The 19,326-nt window shown below is 32.8% G+C and overlaps 1 protein-coding gene across 2 annotated transcripts in view; it reads right to left on the bottom strand.

The window, feature by feature from the left end:
• rut (adenylate cyclase rutabaga) overlaps positions 1-19,326 on the bottom strand; it is a 439,239-nt gene that overhangs the window by 304,158 nt on the left and 115,755 nt on the right. The gene's annotated exons all lie outside the window — the stretch shown is intronic.

Raw genomic sequence — 19,326 nt, 5'->3', positions numbered from 1 at the left:
ACAAAAATTTACCTTAATGGAAATAAAATGGATAAACTATATTGATGAAAATTTTTTCCTTTAGTTTCGAAGGCACTTTTTTCTGGGTGTAGAAATAACATTTTGACAAAATTTTCTATTCTCTATAGAATTAAAATTTTGACAACATTTTCTACAGAAATAAAATTTTGCCAAAATTTTCTATAGAAATAAATTTGACAAAATTTTCTATAGGAATAAAATTTCGACAAAGTTTTCTATAGAAATAAAATTTTGACAACATTTTCTATAGAAATAAAATTTTGCTAGATTATTTTTGCTCGAGTGGCAAGCATGATTATGAACCGATATTGACCAATTTTTGTGTGATTGGGGATCGGATATATATAACTATAGATCGATATGGACCAATTTTGGCATGGTTATTAACGGCCATATACTAATACCATGTACCAAATTTCAGCCGTATCGGATGAAATTTGCTTCTCTTTGAGGATCCCCAAGCCAAATCTGGGGATCGGTTTATATGGGGGCTATATATAATAATGGACTGATATGGACCAATTTTTGAATGGTTCTTAGAGACTATATACTAATACCATGTACCAAATTTCAGCAGGATCGGATGAAATTTGCTTCTCTTAGAGGATCCGCAAACCAAATCTGGGAATCGGTTTATATGGGGGCTATATATAATTATGAACCGATATGGACCAATTTTTGCATGGTTGTTAGAGACCATATACTAACACTATGTACCCAATTTCAGCCGAATCGGATGAAATTTGCTTCTCTTAGAGCAATCGCATGCCAAATTTGGGGGTCCATTTGTATGAGGGCTATACGTAAAAGTGGACCGAAATGGACCAATTTTTGCATGGTTGTTAGAGACGATATACTAACACCAAGTACCAAATTTCCGCCGTATGGGATGAAATTTGCTTCTCTTAGAGCAATCGCAAGCCAAATTTGGGGGTCCGTTTATATGGGGGCTATACGTAAAAGTGGACTGATATGGACCACTTTTTGCGTGGTTGTTAGAGACCATATACTAACACCATGTACCAAATTTCAGCCGGATCGGATGAAATTTGCTTCTCTTAGAGCAATCGCAAGCCAAATTTGGGGGTCCTTTTGTATGAGGGCTATACGTCAAAGTGGACCGAAATGGACCAATTTTTGCATGGTTGTTAGAGACGATATACTAACACCATGTACTAAATTTCAGCCGGATCGGATGAAATTTGCTTCTCTTAGAGCAACCGCAAGCCAAATCTGAGCGTCTGTTTATATGGGAGCTATACGTAAAAGTGGTCCGATATGGCCCATTTTCAATACCATCCGACCTACCTCAATAACAACTACTTGTGCCAAGTTTCAAGTCGATAGCTTGTTTCGTTCGGAAGTTAGCGTGATTTGAACAGACGGACGGACATTCTTTGATCGACTCAGAATTTCACTACGACCCCGAATATATACTTTATGGGATCTTAGAGCAATATTTCGATGTGTTACAATCGGAATGGAGGGTATAAAAACGAAGGGACGAAAATTTACAAAAATTATATATTAATTTTAATGAAAAAAATTTAAGCAAATATTATAAACTTAATTTTAATTAGAATTCCATTATTTTAAAGAAATTAGTCCTTAATACTTTTTAAATTTCGCATCCTAAAATTTAGGTTGGGTAATCTTTAATATCACGTAAATATTTATTTCAGTGTAGAAAGCCACAAATCGCTTAAAGCAATGATTTAGTAAATCAGTATTCGCCGAATAGGCTCCTTAACATATATATTCCTAGGAACTAGAATCTTTTATGGTACTTCTCTAGATCTACTTCTACCAACATACTCCCACTGAATACTATCACTCCAATTATCTCCGTAACCACCATTGATTTTCTCATTTGATTACAAAAAAAGAAAAAAAACGAACATAAATTAAATCATTGGCAAATATCTATCTGAGATACTAGAAATGCAAGTAGAACTATAAAAAAACATTGCTGGCATTTTTTGTTTCTATTCAGGCAATGCTATTAGTCCGTCCCGCGTGTTTTGTACTTTCGATGATGGAGTGGAATATTGGCTGCTGCGTTTTGTTAGTTGTTGGTGGTGGTGGTGGCTGGTTCTGGTGCTGCAACATCTGATAGCGCTTCTAAATGAAAAACAAACCATGAAACATCCAACAAAATGAACAAACGTCAAATGAATGCGTGTTTTGAATTTAGGTCAGCTTACAGAAAGTCGTTGCCACTGCAAGCATTAAGCACTCGGTCGGACCAGCAAGCACTACACACAATTGCCCCCAACTCGATTTGTTTAGCACAACTCAACTCTGCTCGATTCTATCCAACTCCTAGATAGACCAATAACATCAAATTAGACAAGCGCAACAAAATAAATGCGTTGTAAGTTGTTTGATGGAGTTTGTTTGGACTTTAGAGAATGAAATGTATGGGTGCTGATAAAGGGTTATTGAATGGGGTCAACATTTTTGAAAATATGAAAATTTTATATTCTTAATTTAAAACAAAAATACGAAAATTCTATTCCCATAAAAAATTGTTTTATCATCTTAAATTTTATCTAGAAAAATTTTGACCAATATTAAAGATATAATGAAATACAATGGAAAATTTTGTTAAAATTATATTTCTATAGAGATTTTTTTAAGCTGAAATCAAAAACAACAATAAAATTTTATTGCTATAGAAAATTTTGTCAAAATTTTATTTCTATAGAAAATTTTATCAAAATTTTATTTCTTTAGAAAATGTTGTCAAAATTTTATTTCTATAGAAAATTTTGTCAAAATTTTATTTCTATAGAATTTTTTTCAAAATGTTATCCCTATAGAAAATGTTGTTAAAATTTTACTTATATTAAAAATTTTGTCAACATTTTCTTTCTATAGAAAATTTTGTCAAAATTACATTTCTTAGAAAATTGTTGCAAAATTGTATTTCCATTTCTATAATTTTGCAATTTTTTTTGTATAAAAAACTTTTTGCAATATTTTGTTTCTATAGAAAATTTTTGCGATTTTTTTCTGAATAAAACTTTGTCAAAATTTTATTTTTACAGAAAATGTTTACATAACTTTTCCAAATTTTATCTTTACAGAAAATTTTTCTAAAAATTTTATCCCTATAGAAATTGTAAAATTTTATAGAAAATTTTGTCCGAATTTTACTTCTATAGAACATTTTTTTAAATTTTATCTCTACAGATCATTTATTTTTTTATCTCTATCTCTATAGAAAATGTTGTCCAACTTTTAGGTCTATAGAAAATTCTGTCCGAATTCTATAGAAAATTTTTGCAGAAGTCCGCCTTTAACGAAAATTTTTGCAAAATTTTATCCCTATAGAAAAAGTTGTCAAAGTTTTATTCTATACAAAATTTGGTCAAAAATTTATTTCAACAGAAAATTTTTTTCAAAATTTGACTTCTGTAGATGATTTTGTCAAAATTTTATTTCTATAGAAAATTTTGTCAAAATTTTATTTGTACAGAAAATTTTGTCAAAATTTTATTTCTATTTCTATATTTTTGCAAAATTTTATTTCTGAAGAAAATTTAGTAAATGTTTTTTTTTTACAGAAAATGTTATCTCTATAGAAAATGTTTACATAATTTTATACACACAGAAATTTTTTTTTGCAAAATTTTATCTCTTTAGAAATTTTTGGCAAAATTATACTTCTACAGAAATTGTTTACAAAATTTGATACCTATAGAAAACAATTTTTTTTCTATAGGAATTTTTTGCATAATTCTGTGCCTATAGAAATTTTTTGCAAAATTTTATTTCCATAAAAAAATGTAAAAATTGTATCCCTAAAGAAAATTTTACTTCTATAGAAAATTTTGTAAAAATTTTATTTCTACAGAAAATTTTGTAAAAATTTTATTTCTACAGAAAATTTTTTAAAACTTTTATTCAATAGAAAATGTAGGGAATTTTATTTTTACAGAAAATGTTTACATAATTTTATCCCTACAGAAAATTTTATTTCTATAGAACAATTTTTAAAATTTTATCTTTATAGACAATTTATTATTTTATCTCTATCTCTATAGAAAATGTTGTCCAACTTTTATGTCCGTAGAAAATTTTGTCCGAATTCTATTTCCATAGATTTTTTTTGAAAATTTTATTTCCATAGAAAATTTTTGCAAAAGTCCGTCTCAAACGAAATTTTTTGAAAATTTTATCTCTATAGAAAAAGTTGTCAAAGTTTTTACTTCTATACAAAATTTTGTCAAAAATTTATTTCAACAGAAAATTTTGTAAAAATTTGACTTCTGTAGATGATTTTGTCAAAATTTTATTTCCATAGAAAATTTTGTCAAAATTTTATTTCTATAGGAAATTGTTGCAAAATTTTATTTCTATTTCTATATTTTTGCAAAATTGTATTTCTGAAGAAAATTTAGTCAATTTTTTTAATAGAAAATGCTATCTCTATAGAAAATGTTTACATAATTTTATACCTACAGAATTTTTTTTGCAAAATTTTCTCTATCGAAATTTTTGGCAAAATTCTATTTCTACAGAAAATGTTTAGAAATGTTATACCTATAGAAAACATTTTTTTTCTATAGGAAATTTTTGCAAAACAAAAAATTTTTAAAAAATTTTATTTCCATAGAAAATTTTTGCATAATTCTGTGCCTATAGAAATTTTTTGCAAAAATTTATTTTCATAAAAGAAATTTTGTAAAAGTTGTATCCCTAAAGAAAATTTTACTTCTATAGAAAATTTCGTCAAAGTTTTATTTATACAGAAAATTTTGTCAAAATTTTATTTCTACAGAAAATTATGTCAAAACTTTACTTCTACAGAAAATTTTATAAAAATTTTATGTCTAAACAAATTTTGTAAAAATTTTATTTTATAGAAAATGTTGGGAAAACTTTATTTCTAAAGAATACTTTTGCAAAATTTTATTTCTATAGAAAATTGTTGCAAAATTTTATTTTTATAAAAAACTATTGGCTACATCTTATTTCTATAGAAACATTTTGCAAAATTTTATTTCTATAAAAAATTTTGTCACCACTTTATCTCTGTAGACCATTTTGTCACAATTTTACTTCTATCCACAATTTTGTCAAAGTTTTATTTCTTAGAAAATTTTGTCAAAATTTCATTTCTACAGAAAAGTTTGTCAAAATTTTATTTCTATTGAAAATTTTGTAAATTTTTTTTTTTTCTTTTGAAAATTTTGTAAAAATTTTATTTCTATAGAAAATTTTGACAAATTTTATTTCTACAGAAAATTTTGTAAAAATTTTATTTTATAGAAAATGTTGGGAAAATTTTATTTTTATAGAAATATTTTGCAAAATTTTATCTCCATAGAAATTTTTTGCAAAATGTTAAAGGGTGATACGGTCAAAATTTGGTCAATATAAACTTGACGTATTTCTTTCAATTTTGCATTTAAAAAACCTGAACACCCCTCATTTTGAAGGTGTGTGTGTGTAGAATGTTGCTCCTATTTTGATTTTGGAATTCAATCTTCAGTTGTCTAAATGCCGTCCAAGCAAGAAGAGCAGCGTATCAAAATTTTGCTCGCGCATCGCGAAAATCCGAGCTACTCGCACGCAAAGCTGGCAAAATCGCTAAAAGTTGCCAAATCAACCGTTACAAATGTAATTAAAGTGTTTGGGGAACGTTCGTCGACAGCCAGGGAGTCTAGATCGGGGGAAATCGAAAACGAGATGCCGCAAATAAGTTGGGTGTATCGTCTACAACCGTGCATCGAGCCAAAAAACGAGCCGGACTATCGACTTACAAGAAGGTAGAGACTCCAACTCGCAATGATAAACAAAATACGACGGCGAAAGCCCAATCCCGGAGGCTGTACACGACGATGCTGACGAAGTTTGACTGCGTGGTAATAGACGACGAAACTTACGTCAAAGCCGACTACAAGCAGCTTCCGGGACAGGAGTTTTATACGGCAAAATGAAGGGGAAAGGTAGCAGATATTTTCAAGCACATAAAACTGTCAAAGTTCGCAAAGAAATATCTGGTTTGGCAAGCCATCTGTATCTGTGGCTTGAAAAGCAGCATTTTCATAGCTTCCGGGACTGTCAACCAAGAAATTTAGGTGAAAGAGTGTTTGAATAAACGTCTGCTGCCTTTCCTGAAGAAACACGGTTGTTCCGTACTGTTTTGGCCGGATTTGGCATCTTGCCTTTACGGTAAAAAGGCCATGGAGTGGTACGCCGCCAACAACGTGCAGGTGGTTCCCAAGGACAAGAACCCTCCCAACACGCCAGAGCTCCGCCCAATTGAGAAATACTGGGCTATTGTCAAGCGGAACCTAAAGAAGACCAAAAAAACTGCTAACGACGAGCAGCAGTTCAAGGCAAACTGGCTTTCTGCGGCGAAGAATGTGGACAAGGTGGCTGTACAAAATCGGATGGCAGGTGTCAAGCGTGAGGCCCGGCAATTCGGATTTGGAAAAGCGAAAGCCTAACTGAATATTTTTCCTGAATTTTATACTAAATGAACTTGAAAAAGAAATTTAATTTGATTTTTTAAATAAACGCCGATTACACGCGTTTCCCCTTGACCAAATTTTGACCGTATCACCCTTTATTTCCATAACAAATTTTTGTAAAAATGTTATCTCTATAGAAAATTGTGTCACCACTTTATCTCTGTAGACCATTTTGTCCAAATTTTACTTCTATCCAAAATTTTGTCAAAGTTTTTATAGAAGTAGCAAATTTTGTCAAAATTTTATTTCTACAGAAAATTTTGTCAAAATTTTATTTCTATTGAAAATTTTGTCAACATTATTCCCACAGAAAATTTTGTAAAAATTGTATTTCTACAGAAAATTTTGTCAAAATTTGTATCTACAGAAAATTTTGCAAAATTGTTATCTACAGAAAATTTTGTCAAAATTTTATTTCTATAGAAAAAGTTGGGAAAATTTTATTTCTATTGAAAATTTTGTCAAAATTTTATTTCTACAGAAAATTTTGTAAAAATTTTATTTCTACAGAAAATTTTGTCAAAATTTCTATCTACAGAAAATTTTGTCAAAATTTTATTTCTATAGAAAATGTTGGGAAAATTTTATTTCTACAGAAAATTTTGTAAAAATTTTATTTCCACAGAAAATTTTGTCAAAATTTCTATCTACAGAAAATTTTGTCAAAGTTTTATTTCTATAGAAAATTTTGTCAAAATTTTATTTCGAAAGAAATTTTTGGAAAATTCTCTTTCTGTAGGAAATTGTTGCAAACTTTTATTTTTATTTCTATATTTTCGAAAAAAAAAATATTTTTAAAGAAAATTTTTTTGCAACATCTTATTTCTACAAAAAAATTTTTACAAAAGGTTATTTCTGAAGAAAATTTTGTCAAAATTTTATATCTATAAAAAAATTGTAGTAAAATGTTATATCTATAAAAATTGTGTCCAAATTTTATTTCCATAGAAAGATTTTGCAAAATATTATCTCTATAGAAAATTTTTGTAAAATTTTATATCTTTAGAAATTTTTTGTAAAATTTTATGTCTATAGAAAATGTTGTCCAGCTTTTATGTGAATAAAAAATTTTTACAAAATTTTATTTATAAAGAATACTTTGTCCAACTTTAATATCTGTAGAAAATTTTTGCAATGCATTATTTCTATAGACATTTTTTGCAAAATTTTATTTATATAGCCAATTTTTGCAAAATTAAGACTCTATAGATTTTTTTTGCAAAATTCTGACTCTATAGAAAATTTTGCAAAATTTTATCTCTTTAGAAAATTTTTATTTCCATAAAAAAATTTTGTAAACATTTTATCACTATAGAAAATTATTTCAAAATTTTATTTCTATAGATTTTTTTTGCAAAATTCTGTCTCTATAGAAAAGTTTTGCAAAATTTTATCTACATAGAAATTTTAGCAAAATTTTATCCTATGGAAAATTGTTGCAAAATTAAATATCTTTAAAAAATGTTTGTAAAATTTTATCTCTATACAATGTCTGTGTAAAATTTTATCTCTTTAAAAAATTTTTGCGAAATGTGAAGATATTTTTACTAACCCTCTTTGGGGAAAAATCAATAATGTAAACTATACAAGTGTTTTGGACTTTTATCCATTTGATTGTGGCGGCTAAATGGCTGGCAGCAACTAGTCCAACCACCACAACAGCAGATCTCTACAGATGCTGACAATGTTGTGTTGTATCTGATGTCACTGTCAATAGATTTTTTTCTCGTTCTCGTTGCTCCTACAAGTTAACAATCTCTAAACCTAAAATTTGTGGAATGTCTTCATGTGTGTATGTAACAGTCGGACGGACAAAATACGTGGCTAAAATTAACAAAAAAATTAGAAGATATCTAAAATATTTTTCCAATGAATTTTGCTCTAATCAGTAGCCAATAAAGAGACACAGATTAATATGTTTTCCTCCCTCAAATAGAATTTTCCGGTTTTTATTAATGTGGCCAGAGATTCACATTCAAAGTTAAAGCTACAACAACTGAAGGAATTTTAATTGGAGTATTTAGGGGTTTTGTCCCCTTTTAATGGATTTATAGCCCATACATGACACATTGCCGTTGTTACAACTCTCGTCGTATTAATAGAAAGAGAAGATTTTTTCTAGGTTCAAATATAATGACAGACTAATTGACAATACCTTAAATTAATAAAATTTTCTGCGAGCCATTTTCTGGAAAATGTGTGTCAATAATAACCACACTCATAGTTAGAGTTACGTTAGAGGAAGAAATCATATGAGTAAAATAATGAATTATTGTGTTTATTTTTTGGAAATAATTTTTTTATATTATATAAAAAAATATCCAAATTATTATTTTATTTTTATAAAATATTTGATTTAACGTTAGAGGAAGAAATCATATGAGTAAAATATTGAATTATTGTTTTTATTTTTTGGAAATAAATTTTTCATATTATTTAAAAAAAATATCCAAATTAATATTTTATTTTTATAAAATATTTGATTTGATTACAATGCTAACTATGTCAATTATTTTTTTTAATTGATTGCGTTTTCAACTTCAATTAACTTCTTAGTTGAAAATATTTTGGTGATATATTTTTCTGTGTAGATGTTTTAATTTCTCTTAAATAAACTTTAACCTATTCTATATTTACTCTATAAATATTTTACTTTTGATTCTAATTTACAAACTGAATAATACAAGAACAAATTCCACAACAATCACTGTATAATTAACATTTGCTGCACTTTTTGCACTATACAACAATTTTTTACTAGTACTCATAAAGAAGACAACAGCCTTTCGTACAAATTTAAATTTTAAATTACTTTACATTAATTTGTATAAATTTTATTTAATAAAGCCTTATACACAAAAATATCATTAAAATTGAGCCACCGATTTCATTGACATAACAAACATTTTTCATTAACACAATGAAAATGTTTAAAAATACTAAATCACAGCTAAAAAAAAACTTTTTTCCTTGACCAAAAGTCGATAAACTTTTCAATGAAGTCGTATTGTCCTAATAATTAAGTGATTTTACTTAAAAATGGGTATCATAACATGAAAGAAAAAATGTTTGGGCTAAAATCAACTTGACTTTAATAATTCAGAAAAAATCTTTAAATTTAATGAAATTGTCTTTAAATTTCTTGTCTTTTTGCATCTTGAATACAAAGCAAAAAATCGTTCAAATATAGGACAGTTTTTTCACTTTATTTTAAAGACGTTTTTTACTTCATACATAGCAAAATTTCTACTGGAAGTCGAGTCTTAATTTGGAAAATAAAGTTGTCGTTAACCCGTTTTTAAAGAACTTTAATAGCATATGAAGAAAAACAAGTATGTAAGGCCGTAAGATCGGCCAGGCCGAATCTTATGTACCCTCCACCATGGATTGCATAGAAACTTGTACTAAAGACTGTCATCCACAATCGAACTAATTGGGTTGCGGTAACACTTGCCGATGGCAAAGTATCTTAAAACTTCTTAACATCGTCTTCTCAATTGTAAGTTAGTCCATACGGTTAAACAAAAAAGGTCGATTAAATACGTATATAATTCAGTTTGACAAATTTTCTATAGAAATAAAATTTTGACAAAATTTTGGAAGATTATTTTTGGGGATCGGCTATATATAACTATAGACCGATACGGACCAATTTTGGCACGATTGTTAGCGGTCATATACTAGCGCAATGTACCAAATTTCACCAAGTACCAAATTTCAAACGGATCGGATGAATTTTCCTCCTCCAAGAGCTCCGGAGATCAAATCTGGGGATCAGTTTAAACGGATGTTAGATATAATTATGGACCGATGTGGACCATTTTTTACATGGTTGTTAGAGACCACTAACACCACGTACCAAATTTCAACCGGATCGGGTGAATTTTGCTCTTCCAAGGGGCTCCGGAGGTCAAATCTGGGGATCGATTTATATTGGGGCTACATATAATTATGGACCAATATAGACCAATTCCTGTATGGTTGTTAGAGACCATATTCTAACACCACGTACCAAATTTTAACCGAATCGGATGAATTTTGCTCATCCATGAGGCTCCGGAGGTCAAATCGGGGGATCGGTTTATATGGGGGCTATATATAATTATTGACCGATGTGGACCAATTTTTGCATGGTTGTTAGAGACCATATACTAACACCATGTACCAAATTTCAGCCGGATCGGTTAAATTTTGCTTCTCTTAGAGGCTCCGCAAGCCAAATCGGGAGGTCGGTTTATATGGGGGCTATATATAATTATGGACCGATGTGGACCATTTTTTGCATGGTTGTTAGAGACCATACACTAACACCACGTACCAAATTTCAACCGGATCGGGTGAATTTTGCTCTTCCAAGGGGCTCCGGAGGTCAAATCTGCGGATCGATTTATATTGGGGCTACATATAATTATGGACCAATATAGACCAATTCCTGTATGGTTGTTAGAGACCATATTCTAACACCACGTACCAAATTTTAACCGAATCGGATGAATTTTGCTCATCCATGAGGCTCCGCCAGCCAAATCGGGGGATCGGTTTATATGGGGGCTATATATAATTATGGACCGATGTGGACCAATGTTTGCATGGTTGTTAGATATTATATACTAACACCATGTACCAAATTTCAGCCGGATCGGATGAAATTTGCTTCTCTTAGAGGCTCCGCAAGCCAAATCTGGGGATCGGTTTATATGGGGGCTACATATAATTATGGACCGATATAGACCAATTCTTGCATGGTTGTTAGAGACAAATACTAATACCACGTACCAAATTTCAACTGAATCGGATGAATTTTGCTCATCAATGAGGTTCCGGAGGTCAAATCTGGGGTTCGGTTTATATGGGGGCTATATATAACTATAGACCGATGTGGACCAATTTTTGCATGGTTGTTAGAGACCATATTCTAACACCACGTACCAAATTTTAACCGAATCGGATGAATTTTGCTCATCCATGAGGCTCCGGAGGTCAAATCGGGGGATCGGTTTATATGGGGGCTATATATAATTATTGACCGATGTGGACCAATTTTTGCATGGTTGTTAGAGACCATATACTAACACCATGTACCAAATTTCAGCCGGATCGGTTAAATTTTGCTTCTCTTAGAGGCTCCGCAAGCCAAATCGGGAGGTCGGTTTATATGGGGGCTATATATAATTATGGACCGATGTGGACCATTTTTTGCATGGTTGTTAGAGACCATACACTAACACCACGTACCAAATTTCAACCGGATCGGGTGAATTTTGCTCTTCCAAGGGGCTCCGGAGGTCAAATCTGCGGATCGATTTATATTGGGGCTACATATAATTATGGACCAATATAGACCAATTCCTGTATGGTTGTTAGAGACCATATTCTAACACCACGTACCAAATTTTAACCGAATCGGATGAATTTTGCTCATCCATGAGGCTCCGCCAGCCAAATCGGGGGATCGGTTTATATGGGGGCTATATATAATTATGGACCGATGTGGACCAATGTTTGCATGGTTGTTAGATATTATATACTAACACCATGTACCAAATTTCAGCCGGATCGGATGAAATTTGCTTCTCTTAGAGGCTCCGCAAGCCAAATCTGGGGATCGGTTTATATGGGGGCTACATATAATTATGGACCGATATAGACCAATTCTTGCATGGTTGTTAGAGACAAATACTAATACCACGTACCAAATTTCAACTGAATCGGATGAATTTTGCTCATCAATGAGGTTCCGGAGGTCAAATCTGGGGTTCGGTTTATATGGGGGCTATATATAACTATAGACCGATGTGGACCAATTTTTGCATGGTTGTTAGAGACCATATACATACACCATGTACCAAATTTCAGCAGGATCGGATGAAATTTGCTTCTCTTAGAGGCTCCGCAAGCCAAATCTGGGGATCGATTTATATGGGGGCTATATATAATTATGCACCGATGTGGACCAATTTTTGCATGGTTGTTAGAGACCATACACTAACACCATGTACCAAATTTCTGCCGGATCGGATGAAATTTGCTTCTCTTAGAGGCTCCAAAAGCCAAATCGGGGGATCGGTTTATATGGGGGCTATATATAATTATGCACCGATGTGGACCAATTTTTGCACGGTTGTTAGAGACCATACACTAACACCATGTACCAAATTTCTGCCGGATCGGATGAAATTTGCTTCTCTTAGAGGCTCCAAAAGCCAAATGGGGGATCGGTTTATATGGGGGCTATATATAATTATGGACCGATGTGGACCAATTTTTTCATGGTTGTTAGATATTATATCGATCGATTTATATGGGGGCTACATATAATTATGGACCAATATAGACCAATTCCTGTATGGTTGTTAGAGACCATATACTAACACCACGTACCAAATTTCAACCGAATCGGATGAATTTTGCTCATCCATGAGGCTCCGGAGGTCAAATCTGGGGATCGGTTTATATGGGGGCTATATATAATTATGCACCGATGTGGACCAATTTTTGCATGGCTGTTAGATATTATATACTAACACCATGTACCAAATTTCAGGCGGATCGGATAAAATCTGCTTCTCAGTTTATATGGGGGCTATATACAAGTATAGACCAATATGGGCCAATTTTTGCATGGTTGTTAGAGACCATATACTAACACCACGTACCAAATTTCAACCGGATCGGATGAATTTTGCTCCTCCAAGAGGCTCTGCAAGGCAAATCTGAGCGTCGGTTTATACGGGGGCTATATGTAAAAGTGGTCCAATATGGCCATTTGCAATACCATCCGACCTACATCAATAACAACTAATTGTGCCTAGTTTCAAGTCGATAGCTTGTTTCGTTCGGAAGTTAGCGTGATTTCGACAGACGGACGGACGGACATGCTTAGATCAACTCAGAATTTCACTACGACCCGGAATATATATATACATTATGGGGTCTTAGAGCAATATTTCGATTTGTTACAAACGGAATGACAAGGTTAATATACCCCCCATGGTATGGTGGAGGGTATAAAAAGCTGAAAAAGCGAAAAATTTAAATTTGCTTCCTAGAAGCAAGCACACAAAACCCGATTTTAAAAGAGAATTGTGTCTTAAAAGTATCCTTACTTGTATTCTCCGCTTCTTTGGCTCGGAATCAATACCAAAATTGTTGAAGTCAAAATCTTTGGAACCGCGCATGATTGGAACCGCGCATGCTGGAACCGCGCATGCCTTCGGCATGACATTCAATGGCGTTTGTGTCTAAGTATGCTAAAGCATTCTGTTGTGGTGCCAGCAGACCCATGTTCAACCCCCGGGGAAGCGAAGCGGTGGAATTAGATAATAAGAAAATAAAAGTGTAACAAAAAATACTGATAAAAATAAAATGTGAAATTGAAGAAAATGTTGTTTTTAAGTTTTTTTTTTTAGATTTCTTCATCTAAATGAACTTCCAAAGCACATCCAAATGAACTCCCAAGGCAAAGGATTCAAAAATGGACTACTTCCGTCCTATGACAAGCCCGTGTCAAATTCATTGGAGATGATCCAAGTTTGCACCACTTCGGGATCACAAATTGGGCATCGAAACTACTTTTTTAGAAGCTTTTTTTTTGCTGGGATATTGTTTCCTTTTTATAGCCACCACTACAAAATGGTAATCGGGGTATAATAAGTTTGTTATTACGTTTGTAACATATGAAAATATCGATTTCCGACCACATAAATGGAGCATGGCGATATCACCATGTCCGTGTGTCTGCCTGTTGCAACCACGCTACAGTCTTCAATAATGAAGTTATCGCGCTGAAATTGTACATAACCTCGCCTTTTGTCTTCAGGCAGGTCAAGTTCGAAGACGGGCTATATCGGTCCAGATCGGTCCTCCATACTAACCTGATCTCTCACCTTCAATTTGGGGTCTTAATCGACTAAGCGTCCACATTTGTATCCGATTTGCCTGAATTTCCAAATTTTGGCGTATTTTCGCTGCATAAATAACTGTACCGAATATTGTGTGATTTGGTCGGCATTTTGATATAGCCCATATATAGCCCGATCTCCTGATTTAACTGTTATTATCCGATTTGTCTAAAAAAAGTGTTTATGTGTTTTGGGCCCACAAATAAGTACGCCGAATATGGTGCGTGTCGGTCTACGTTTTAATACAGCCCCCATATAGCCCGATTTCCTTGACTTCTTGGGCTTCTGGACACCGCAATTGTTATCCAATTTGCCTGAAATTCAAATTAGTCCTTAAATAGGTGTAACTATGATAACAAAACGACTTCATTGAAAGATTTCTCAAAAATGTTTAAGGACAAGGGAAAAACTACCCAGCAAAAAAAGCGGCGGCGAAAAAGTAATGAAAATGTTCTTTTTGGATCCGGAAGTGGTGCAAAATTGACGCAGAAGTGATGAATTTAACATGGGCTTGTCATAGGACGGAAGTCCTCCATTTCAACAGCCGGTGCACTGAATTTGCATCACTTCTTTAGGTGGGATCCGAATTCAATGTTTTGGATGTGCATTAAAAAATTTTGTGATATTTTGAAAAATAAATACTTTTTAAAATTTTTCTATGAGTTTAAATGCATTCTTACGCTTATGTGGAAGGTTTGACATCAAATAATTTAAAAAATTCGCAATTTTTCTGATTGGACTTAGCATTTTTTTTTTTCGACAAAATTTAAATGATTTGTGCCATTTTATAACAAAAAAAGTTGAAATTACCCATTAAAAGTATGAAAAAACCAAGTTATAAAAAATTGAATTAAAAGAAGTTCCTGCGTATTTAAAATAAAGAACATCATTGGGAGTGCATCTTCTGGAAGTGCTTATAAAGTTTTGCCTTTGGAAGAGCTTCCAAATTCTTTTGCTGGGTATATATCAAGCAAAACTCGCATTCGTATTTTAAGGAAAAAATTGTTGGCCTTACGACAATATGTTTTCATTGTGAACAAATCTCCCCTTAATCCCTAATGAGATATTAATGATATATCAATAAAATTTATTAGTTAACAGACATATTTTATTCCAATAACGGAATTTTACCATTTTATTAAAGAAATGAGCATTGATTAATAAATACACATTTGTGATTTATTTAAACTTTTGTGTCGCCTAGTGTAACTGGGTGTTTACAGAAAAGTCACCTTGCCCTCTGATTAAATCGAATTTAATTGTAAGCAACCAGTCTGACCTTTTGACTTACGTGTGCACAATGCAATTTATGATGAATAAGCGCAGAGACGTCAGTGATGAAGGCTTACCTGTAAGTAAATCAAAAACAAATATTTTGATTTAAAAAAAATTCTTAAATACATATACATAAAAAGTATTATAAAAAAATCAAATAAAGAGATCTTTTGAATTGTAAGGCTCCTCTAAAGAAAATTGTCTACAACAAAAGATCAGATTAAACAAGTATATACGGCGAAAAGTATGACCGGACCGAATTGTAAACACCGCTACCTTGGAAAGCTTATAATAATTTTCATTGAAAATATACTGATAATGTTGTACCGCGTCCGAGATGTGGAGGAAAAAAATAGGATAGAATTTGCCCAAGAAGTCAAATCAGGAGATCGGTCTATATGAGGGGCATATCAAAATGTGGATGGATGCATCCTAAAATCAGAATTTACCTCTAGATAAAGAATTTAAGCAAATCGGATAAAAATTGCGATGCCTATACGCTCAAAAGTACAAATCGGGATAGCGGTCTATATAGAGTGAATACCAAAACAGGGACCGATACACACAATTATGTATGGACCTAAAATACTTACAGATTTTGAATTTCAGACAAATCGGATTAAAATTATTTCAGAAGATCGGTCTATATGGGGGCTGTATCAAGATATGGACCAAATCACAACACATTCGGCACAAGTATTTATGAACCCCAAATATCTCTAGATTTTGAATTTCAGGCTAATCGAATAAAACTTGGGATATCTTGATGCTCAAGAAGTTAAATCGGGATTTCAAGCTATATCAAAATGTGGACCAATACGCACCATATTTGGCGTACTTATGTGCGGACCTAAAATACCTCCAGATTTTGAATTTCAGGCAAATCGGATTAAAATTGCTGTTCTAGCAGCCCAAGTAGTCCAATTAGGAGATCGGGCTATATGGGGGCTATATCAAAATTGTGGACTGAATCACCCAAAATACCTCTACAATACCTCTTCAATACCCCAAATCGGGGGTTCGGTTTGTATGGGGCAATATTAAAAATTGAACCGATATAACCCATCATCGAACTTGACCTGCCTGCAGGCTAAAAAAAATTAAGTAAGTACACTAAAAAAAAAAAAAGCGAATCCTATATATTTCACTAAAGTCGATTTAATTTTATTTTTGCCCATGGAATTATTACATTTTAAGAAAAGTTCCATGTTGCTTATGTTAGTTAAATTAACTAATGGCGATTGCGATTGGGAAAAAAGGTGCAACATTCTCGAAATTGATTGCCACATATGAAGGACACTGTCATAAATTTTGGTTCCTGTGTCCCTCCAAATGTTATGAATTAATAATAACTTTGGAACGACACTACCATTTGGGCGAAAATACAATGAGGGAAAAAGTAGTGTAACACCAAGGCAACATATTTTTTGCGAAACGAAAACGCCCTAAGACAGAGGAAAAAGTTATACATAAATGAAGCATAAAGATTAACTAAATTCGTGTCTCCCACAAAATAGTTTAGAATTTCTTAAAATTTTTACATTTTACCAACACCAACTTTTTTCTACCAACTTTGAAATTTTTTTTAGCAAGTGAATAATAACGATTTTGTGTAATAAATTTTCTTGAATTTGTCGAAAATTATTTGTGAAATCGGCGTGATATTTTTTTCAAAAATTAACTAAAATCTTCTTTCCTGGTGGGTTCAATGTATTTTCAGTTTAGCTTCATTATTAAAGGATGTAGCGTGAATACAACGGAATGGCAAACTTATGACTTCGGCCACCCAGCAAAAAAAGAGCTTCCAAAAAAATTAGTTTGGATCCCCAATTTGTGATCCGGAAGTAGTGCAAACTTGGATCATATCCAATAAATTTTACAAGGGCTTGTCATAGGAGGAAAGTACTCAATTTTTGGATCCTTTGCATTGCTTTAGAAGTTGTGCCTTGGAAAAGTTCATTTGGATGGAGAAATTTAAAAAAGTAAAAAAAAACAAACATTTTTTTCCAATTTCACATTTTATTTTTATCAGTATTTTTTGTTACATTTTTTTATTTTCTTATTATCTAATTTTTACAAATTGAAAAACTTCTTCGCTTCCACCGGTGGTTGCACCTGGGTCTGTTGGCACCATAAGAGAATGCCTTAGCACAATCAGCTACAAACGCAATTGAACACGATGCATCAAAACGTCTATACAAATGTTTGTGACATGAACCTAATATGACAACAGGACATGACATTCTAACTACTTCCTGAGATGTTCTTCTATTATAAATGAAAAAAATAAAGAACGCTGGTTCACATCTCACCAGCGGAAAGTTTTTTATTAAATATTTTTCCAAAAAAAAAAAATTTTTTTTTTTGTTATACATCGTTTTTATTTTGTATTTTTGCAAAATCTTCTCAAACGAACTTCCATGCAAGTGAAAAAGTCAAACGTCACAGGTTGGGGGGTATATTAACTTTGTCATTCGTTTGTAACACAGCGAAATATTGCTCTAAGACCCCATAAAGTATATATATTATCGGTAGTGATGAAATTCTGAGTCGATCTGAGCATGTCCGTCCGTCCGTCTGTTGAAATCACGCTAACTTCCGACCGAAACAAGCTACCGACTTGAAACTTGGCACAAGTAGTTGTTATTGATGTAGGTCAGATGGTATAGCAAATGGGCCATATCGGTCTATTTTTACGTATAACCCCCACATAAAGGTACCCTCAGATTTGGTTTGCGGAGCCTCTAAGAGCAGCAAATTTCATCCGATCCGGATGAAATTTGGTACATGGTGTTAGTGTATGGTATCTAACAAACATGCAAAAATTGGTCCACATTGGTCCATAATTATATATAGCCCCCATATAAACCAATCCCCAGATTTGGCTTGCGGAGCCTCAAAGAGAAGCAAATTTCATCCGATCCGGCTGAAATTTGGTACATGGTGTAACTATATGGTCTCTAGAGAGCCACCGTGGTGCAATGGTTAGCATGCCCGCCTTGCAAACACAAGGTCGTGGGTTCGATTCCTGCTTCGACCGAACACCAAAAAGTTTTTCAGCGGTGGATTATCCCACCTTAGTAATGCTGGTGACATTTCTGAGGGTTTTAAAGCTTCTCTAAGTGGTTTCACTGCAATGTGGAACGCCGTTCGGACTCGGCTATAAAAAGGAGGTCCCTTGTCATTGAGCTTAACATGAAACCGGGCAGCACTCAGTGATAAGAGAGAAGTTCACCAATGTGGTATCACAATGGACTGAATAGTCTAAGTGAGCCTGATACATCGGGCTGCCACCTAACCTAACCTAAATGGTCTCTAACAATTACACAAAAATTGGTTCACATCGGTTCATAATTATATATAGCCCCCATATAAACCGATCCCCCGATTTGGCTTGCGGAGCCTCTAAGAGAAGCAAATTTCATCCGATCCGGCTGAAATTTGGTACGTGGTGTTAGTATATGGTCTCTAACAACCATGCACAAATTGGTTCACATCGGTTCATAAGTGTATACAGCCCCCATATAAACCGATCCCCAGATTTGACCTCCGGAGCCTCGTGGAAGAGCAAAATTCATCCGATTCCGTTGAAATTTGGTACGTGATGTTAGTATATGGTCTCTAACAACCATGCAGGAATTGAT

Source organism: Haematobia irritans, chromosome 3 (genome assembly GCF_050003625.1).
Source record: "Haematobia irritans isolate KBUSLIRL chromosome 3, ASM5000362v1, whole genome shotgun sequence".
Lineage (NCBI taxonomy): Eukaryota > Metazoa > Arthropoda > Insecta > Diptera > Muscidae > Haematobia > Haematobia irritans.
Note: the sequence above shows the minus strand (reverse complement) of the source record. Positions and strands in the feature narration are given on the sequence as shown.